We start from the raw sequence: 7,705 nt of genomic DNA on the forward strand, positions 1-7,705 counted from the left end.
ATCAATATTCAATATATATATCTATATATATACGCCAATTCAATCAATATAAATTCAATAATTTCATCACATACTATATCAATCCATTTCATTTGCAAAACACAATAATTCTTACTTCAAAACACTTAATATACATATTAAGAAATAAATTCAACAATTAAGTATTAGGTTCGGATTATAGAAATACAAACCGTAATTTTCGAGCTAACTCCCGTTGACTTTGTCTTGTCCTTTCTTAGCCGAGATTTCTGGTACCACATTGACTACGAAATTAATACAATTCATAATCATTAATACATTACTAATTCATATCTTGAGTTATAGAATTCTAAATTAAGATCCGCTAATTTGTCCTGAAACTAGACTGACAAATCTTCTTACAATAAAATTTTCAGAATTTTTGGTTTAGCCATTAAGTACAGTTTATTCTTTAAATTCACCCCTATTCTGCCGTCTGACAGTTTCGTCCCTTCTTCACTAAAAATTAATTATCTCACAGTACAGAACTCGGATAACATTCTCATTGATTTCTAATGAAAATAGACTCATTAGGGATTCTAAACATATAACTTTAAGCCTCTAATTATTTTTATTCAATTTTTGGTGATTTTCAAAAGTCAGAATAGGGGAACCCGAATTCATTCTGACCTTATCTCACAAAATTCATTATATCTCATAATTTACAATTCAATTGCTTATATCGTTTCTTCTATAAGAAACTAGACTCAATAATATTTAATTTCATATTTTATTCATCCTCTAATTCAATTTCTACAATTTTGGTGATTTTTCAAACTTAGACTACTGCTGCTGTCCAAAATAGTCTTAGTACAAAATGTTGATTTACTTTAATTTCAATTTAATTCTAACTAAATTCACTTACTTTTCTATCTTAATTCATACTTTATTTCTATTCAAATTTCATCCATACTCTCATTTAAATATTAAATTTCCAGCATACTTTCCTAATTTCAAAATTTCATCAATTTAGTCCTTACAACATAAAACTTATAACTTACTTTACAATTTGATCCTATTATCAATTCTAGCTTGAAATTTACTCAATTAAACCCTTAATTCACTATTTTATTCAACATGAACTATACTTGAAAATCTATAAACTCTCAAAATATCAACTTAATTTCATCAAAGTCTTGTTCCAAAGCTTCTAAAACATCAAAATTTAAGAAGAAATGACTTAATTGACTTACCAAATTAAACTTTGAGCCTTGAAACCCAAATTTTCCTTTTTCTTTTTCTTTCTTTCTTTCTCCCCTGTTTCTTCTCTGTTTCGTTTGCTTTCATTCTGTTTCTTATGTTTCTTTACTTATTTATATAATATAATATAATAATAATTTAATATATATATTTTAACACATAAAAAAATCTCAGATTTTTATGTTTATGCCGCCTCACTTAGGACAAATGGCATAATTGCCATTTTGGTCCTCTTCATTTTCTTTTAATCTACAATTCAACTTTCATCCTTTATTCAATTTAGTCATTTTTCCTAATTACTCTTAATTAAACTAAATTTACTTAATTAAACTCTAATTAACCACTCAATTGACTTCGTAAATATTTTTAATAAATATTTACTAATCCATTTTTCCCAACGAGAACCGAGAATACATTTTTCTACGTTAAAGATAAATTTCGAATTAAATTAAGAATATATCTTTGTTTTATCTAGCCTAAGTCGTATCATACATTAAGCCCAATACATTCATCCAATAAGTCATTTTATTTTAATCTAACAAATACACGTCGTTTAAATATCAGTATCAATTACTATTCAAAAATGAAATTTCCCAAATAAAGGCAATGTTTTGCATTTTGAAACATCGAGGAATTGTGCCCTAACTTACGGGGTTTCGATTTCCTCATTGTTTCTAAATAGCAAATATCCTTTTCGAGTTTTAAAACACATGGATTTCCAATTAAAGTTAAAGACAACTTGAGCTTGGAGTTCATGGTATCGTGTCCTAACTTACGGGATGTGATATTTCGATATCTCGAGACGAGGAAATCTTTAGCAATCACTTTGATTTAATTCGAACTTTTCAAATTAATGTAAATAAAAAGGATCGAATTTCAAATCCATTCCCGATTTTCAATTTTCGACTTTGAGACACTAATTAATCAATTAGGTACCAATTTTGGGCGTTACGAGGATGCTAATCCTTCCTCGTGCGTAACCGACTCCCGAACCCGTTTTCTCAAATTTCGTTGACCAAAATGTTGTTTTAGTAAACTAGAATGTTTTATTAAAACAAGGGTGATCCGATCACACCCAATAAAGATCGGTGGCGACTCCCGTTTTAATTTCCACTTTCAAAACCGAAGTCGATTCTCGTTTCTAAAAAAATGGTTTCGACAGTACTGTTGTTAGATAGTTTTCTTTTTATTTAATCACTCACTGTAATATAGTTTTTTTTGTTTTAGTCTTTTGTTGTTAATTTGGGTAACCACAATATTGTTATACATTCATTTTAATCATTTAATTTTAGTAAACTTTTATTTTGGTCACTAATTTAACTCTTTTTATTTTCTTTATATCTCATAGTAAAAGGAAAACCTAAGTTTTTATAGGAAAATATTGGATTTTATAGCAAATGTTGGCTTTTTACAAGGATAAACTTAGATTTTTACAAGGAATAATCATGTTATCTTTTAGGTTTTTTTCTTTTTTAGAATTCATTTTAATTTTCTAATAAAAGGGAATGAGGGTTTTTACAAAAAAAATCATTTTTTCATTTTTATTTCTTTTCTTTAAATAAATTTTAGTTGTTTCAAGTAACAAGAAAAACTAGGTTTTTATGGGAATTACCTGGTTTCTATAGGAATTGAGTTACATGGAAAATTTGAGTTTCATCTTTGAATTGAAAAACTTAATTCCTTGTAAAACCAATTTTTTTCCTTTCTTTTAGAAAAGATAAAATTAACTCTAAAAAAAAAAGAAATGAGTGATTAAAATAAAATATTACTAAAGTTGGGTGACTAAAATAAGTGAGGAGTAACATTGCTATTAGCCAAATTAATGGCAAGAAACTAAAGTAAGAAAATTTTAATAATGATGCTTTATTTGAAAATTCTTTGTTTTAATGACCCAAATGAAAACTTACAAAAGTTAGATGATTAATTATGGAATTTAGGACTTAATATCAACCTTAATTCTAAGAAAAAAATAAATAACTCACCAATTAAAAAACTTTATGTGCAAAAATTTCCCCATAGCATCTAGGATATCGACTTCTCTTAGATAATTATGGATAGGGATATTTCTCAATGTATTAAAAAAGTTTCGTTTATCCATGTTGTAATGATAAGAACTCTCTTCCTTCTTATTTACTTGTAATGGTGATCTATAAGCATATGAGTCTCTCTTATCTTGATAGTTAATAGGTTTATATGATAAAAATCATATCTATCTGCTTTTTTAAAATGAATTTTTATTTTTTATTCTTAATTCAGTTTATATTCTTGATTCAATAATGAGTTAAGCTTGCAAATCATTTTTTTTTGCAATGAATTAATTTACCCTTTTACGAAAGTTAGATGAGCAAGTAACCAAAGTTAGTGTATAAGCTTGTGTTTAGAGATACACAAGAGGTTGTGGTGTCTCAAGATTGTTCAATCAAGTTAGTAGAGAATTGTACGATGATCGGAGATAAAGTGAAAGGAGGGTGGATGGGTTAATAAGGCGAGAAGATAACGTGATTGGATTACTTGCCTTTTCTCATCGAGTTCCAATTTACATATGATGGTCCTCACTTGTTTCAAGGCATCACATGCTATTCTGTGATTGTGATACTAACAAGTAAATGGCATGTCCTAATAAATTTAGATAGGGTGACATTATGATGTGAACAAGAATTCCTCGGATTAGATAGGACGATAAGTGAGTGGGATCCACTTGAAGTGGTGGTGATTGATGTGGATAGACTATAAAGATTCTATCGAGCACGGTGTATGCTAACCGATCACTAAATGAAAAATCAGCACCAAAAGTTTTCATGAGAGGAGTATTACAAATTTCACCAAAATTTCACTAAAATTATGGAATTATTTCTTATATTAAATCTTATAAAATTGGAGATGTTGGCTTTAGAAATGGGCATACACATCTCCGCACTTTTACTTGTTTTATAGATCTTCATGTTAGAAAATGTGGACATCACATATATATATAAGGGTAATTATATGTTATTATTTACTATTATAATAGGTTAGCCCAAATTAAAAGTGATTTAATTTAGTTAAGGTTTATTAGAGTTTAATTATTAAATAAAATATGAGTCAAATGTATAGATACTCTAGTAACTAATTTCTAATTGATAATAGGTTGATTAGAAATTAGGGCTAATGTGTCAAAATTATATATCGAGGTTATGGTCCTTAAATTATACACAAGATAACTTTTCTAATATCTTATCTTTAGAAAGGAGAGTCACCTTCTCAAGATTACTTGTGTGCAAATTTGGAAGATTAAAACCTCAAAATTTGTAGATTTAAAGAAATTGATGAATTAAGGTGCATTTAGCATCTAATTTTGTTATTGATTTATTTTTAATAATTTGACATAACAGATTTTATTTTACAATTCTAATTTTATATTTGATATTATTTACTGTTGTAACACTCCATTCTCATTGTAAGAGATTTTGCAGGCAAAGATAATAGAAAATAGTGGATCCATTAAGCAAGAAACACAGGATTCAAAATCAGTAAATGACCATTAAAATCTGCAGGTAGGTACCATGAATTATTACAATCTGTCAATTCCATCCTTACCTGATTCATTTCACCATTATTCAAACCGACACAGTACTTTTTTTTTGTTTTCTCTCTTCACTTTAATTTCATCTTTACCTTTGTCGTACCATTGTAGTATTTAACGTTCCTTCCCCATAAATTAATTAAACCAACATCTCCTTTTACCAATTTAGGGTAAACAAAGTCTTGAATATTTTATCTTACAAAGGAAAAGGACTCGCATTCAATCCTATTTAGATTTTAAATGCACTAATTAAAGAAAAATGTCAAAACTAATGCAATTTTAAGAGCCACAAATAGCATGTATGTAATGCAACCATTACACAGAGAAAGGATGGACATCATTTTGAAACCCAAGCAACATGTGATATTGGCTTTACCTAATCCATATGATGGATTGGGTGTCAAATGGATTTCGTATTCAAATTTTTTATTTTTTATTTGGATTGGAAGTTGTCTTAAAATATCATTATATTGATATTATCATCAGTATTAATTATTATAAACACTAAATTGAGTAAATAATTCAACTATCTAATGTATCCATGTATGGTTTACACACATAAGCTAAGTTAGAAAATTTTGTTGGAGGGTTAGAATTAAATTATATGTTTTTATGAGAGTTAAAATATAATTTTATAATTTTAGTAGTTTATATTTTTATAATTTTTTTAAAAATAAAATAAAATTTTATCAATTTAGAGACTAATGTATAATTTTATCATTTACTAAATTAAAATTTCATGTAACTTAAAAAGTCAAAAATAAAATTTATATTTTAGCGGTAGAGACACTTGTCAACCTTGACGCAACCCCTATTTGCACAAATAAAACTCTCACGGAAATCTCAAAATTTTACAAACACAAAATTTAATATTAAATGAATACCAATTATTGTTATTTGCTTTAAAAATAGCCCTTATCAATTTTATTTTAAAAGCTGTATATACAAAATTATTCCTGCAATATACTTTTTTTTCTCATTTTCCTCCACACTAGTGAATGATGAGGTGGCACAATGATTTCTAATGGCAAAGAGACAAGTGGCACTAATACCATTCAACATTATCAACTCATTATTAAGTGAAAGAATAGAACAATTATAAATTATAAACAATTAAAATTTCATAATATTAAAAATTAAAATAATATTTTTGATAGTTTTCTACTTTTATAGTAGATTTTTATTCTCTATAGTGTAAATAATTTTAAAGTTTTCTATGATTTTTATATTATAAAAACTCATATGGAAAATTTTAAAATATTAAAATAATTCCAAATATAATATATTTTAATTCTTTTAGATTTTTTATTTTTTAATTTAATATAATTTTTATATTATTAAAATAATATGGAATATTATAGTTTTTTAGAGATTTTAGATTTTAATTTTTTCCTTGTTTTATTTATTTTAAATAATTTTTATTTGATATAAAATTTGGAAAGTGTCATAATTTGTGCTTTTAGAATTTCATATAATTTATTTATATTATAAATAATCAAAAGTTTGTTTTTAGGATTAATAATTATTATTTTATATAAATTTTATTTTTTCCTTTTCTCAAGACTTTTTGTGTTAAGGGATGTGATTTTACTGGGTTTAATATTTTCTGATAATTAGCGTAAAATAATATTTTTATTTAAATTATTGAATATGATTAAAATATATTAATTTACCAATTCAAATATCGTAATAGAAAATTTTCAAATAATAATTAAAGTATTTTTAACATATTTAACATACAATATAGTTATGTAATTTGCAAAGAAATATTATTCAAAATAATAATTAATTAACATAATTAAATCTAATATTAATTAAGTGATAATTAAGATGCTTAGAATTCTATTGGCATAATGTCAAATTTAGCTCTTAACATTTACATCTTTTGTCAATCTGGCCATTGTTCTCTTTTTATGAGTTAAATTTGAGTCCCAGTATTTTAAAAAGGGTAAAATTTGACCATCAACATTTCAAAAAGAGTTGAATTCATGTTTTTTTAATGAAATGTTAACTAAAATATTAAATTTTAAAATATAGCGACCTGCATGGCAATCTACCTCTACTTCTTGCTTCCTCTTCTTCTTTTTCTTCTTCTTCTTCTTCTTCTTTTTTGAATTTTTATGATTTTTATTTTGCAATTTTTATTTGTTGAATATTTTTATAATTTTTAAATCATTTATTGACATGGCATATAAGGCAAATAGTGTCATGTTAGCATGAAGTGCACAAGAATTTTTACACCGGTTTCCACGCCAACATTGCTAGAAAATTAATATTTTAGTCAACATTGCTATAAAAAAAACAATTTGATTCTTTTTGAACTATTAATGATCAAATTTCGTTAAAAAGAAGAATAAAAGCTAAATTAATGTAAATGTAAGCGTCGAAGGTTAAATTTATTCTCATGTCAATTCTATTTAAATAATAACTCTATTTTAATATTAATACAACTTTTTAACTAATAAATGTAATTTAAGTTGGGATTATTTTTAAATATGTAATTAATACAATGTCTATTAAATATATAATTATCATAATTTTATTATAATTTTAACTAGTAATTTTAAATTAAATATTATAAATATTTTTAAATGTGAATTTAGTGATATAATAAAAATAAAAGATATTTTCGTTACTTTTATATATTATTACAATACATAAAACAAAATTAAAAGAAAAAGGAGGAGTGAATAGCTTTGATTTTAGGATGAATCGTGCTTCTTAGTTGAGAAAAATATGTTTGCTTTCAATAACTCTTCCCATAAATTTGTCTTTTGCTTCCGAACAACATGATCGCTTTGATTGAATCTGTGGTTAATAACATGGCTCCAATGTTTTAACTAGAGAGAATCATAAATCATGTTTTCCAACCAAGGAATATATGGTAGGTGTTAATAGGTATGCAACTTGCTGGGTTTCCTTCAA

The 7,705-nt window shown here is 25.6% G+C and overlaps 1 long non-coding RNA gene across 1 annotated transcript; it reads right to left on the minus strand.

Moving 5' to 3' along the window:
- Positions 1 to 61: 61 nt before the first annotated feature.
- Positions 62 to 1,439, minus strand: LOC128289218 (uncharacterized). Its single transcript, XR_008278897.1, has 2 exons — positions 1,212 to 1,439; positions 62 to 263 (listed from the first exon to the last, which is right to left on the minus strand). It is a non-coding gene; the product is annotated as an uncharacterized LOC128289218 (long non-coding RNA).
- Between the last annotated feature and the right edge of the window lie 6,266 nt (positions 1,440 to 7,705).

Source organism: Gossypium arboreum, unplaced genomic scaffold, assembly GCF_025698485.1.
Source record: "Gossypium arboreum isolate Shixiya-1 unplaced genomic scaffold, ASM2569848v2 Contig00693, whole genome shotgun sequence".
Taxonomy (NCBI): Eukaryota; Viridiplantae; Streptophyta; class Magnoliopsida; order Malvales; family Malvaceae; genus Gossypium; species Gossypium arboreum.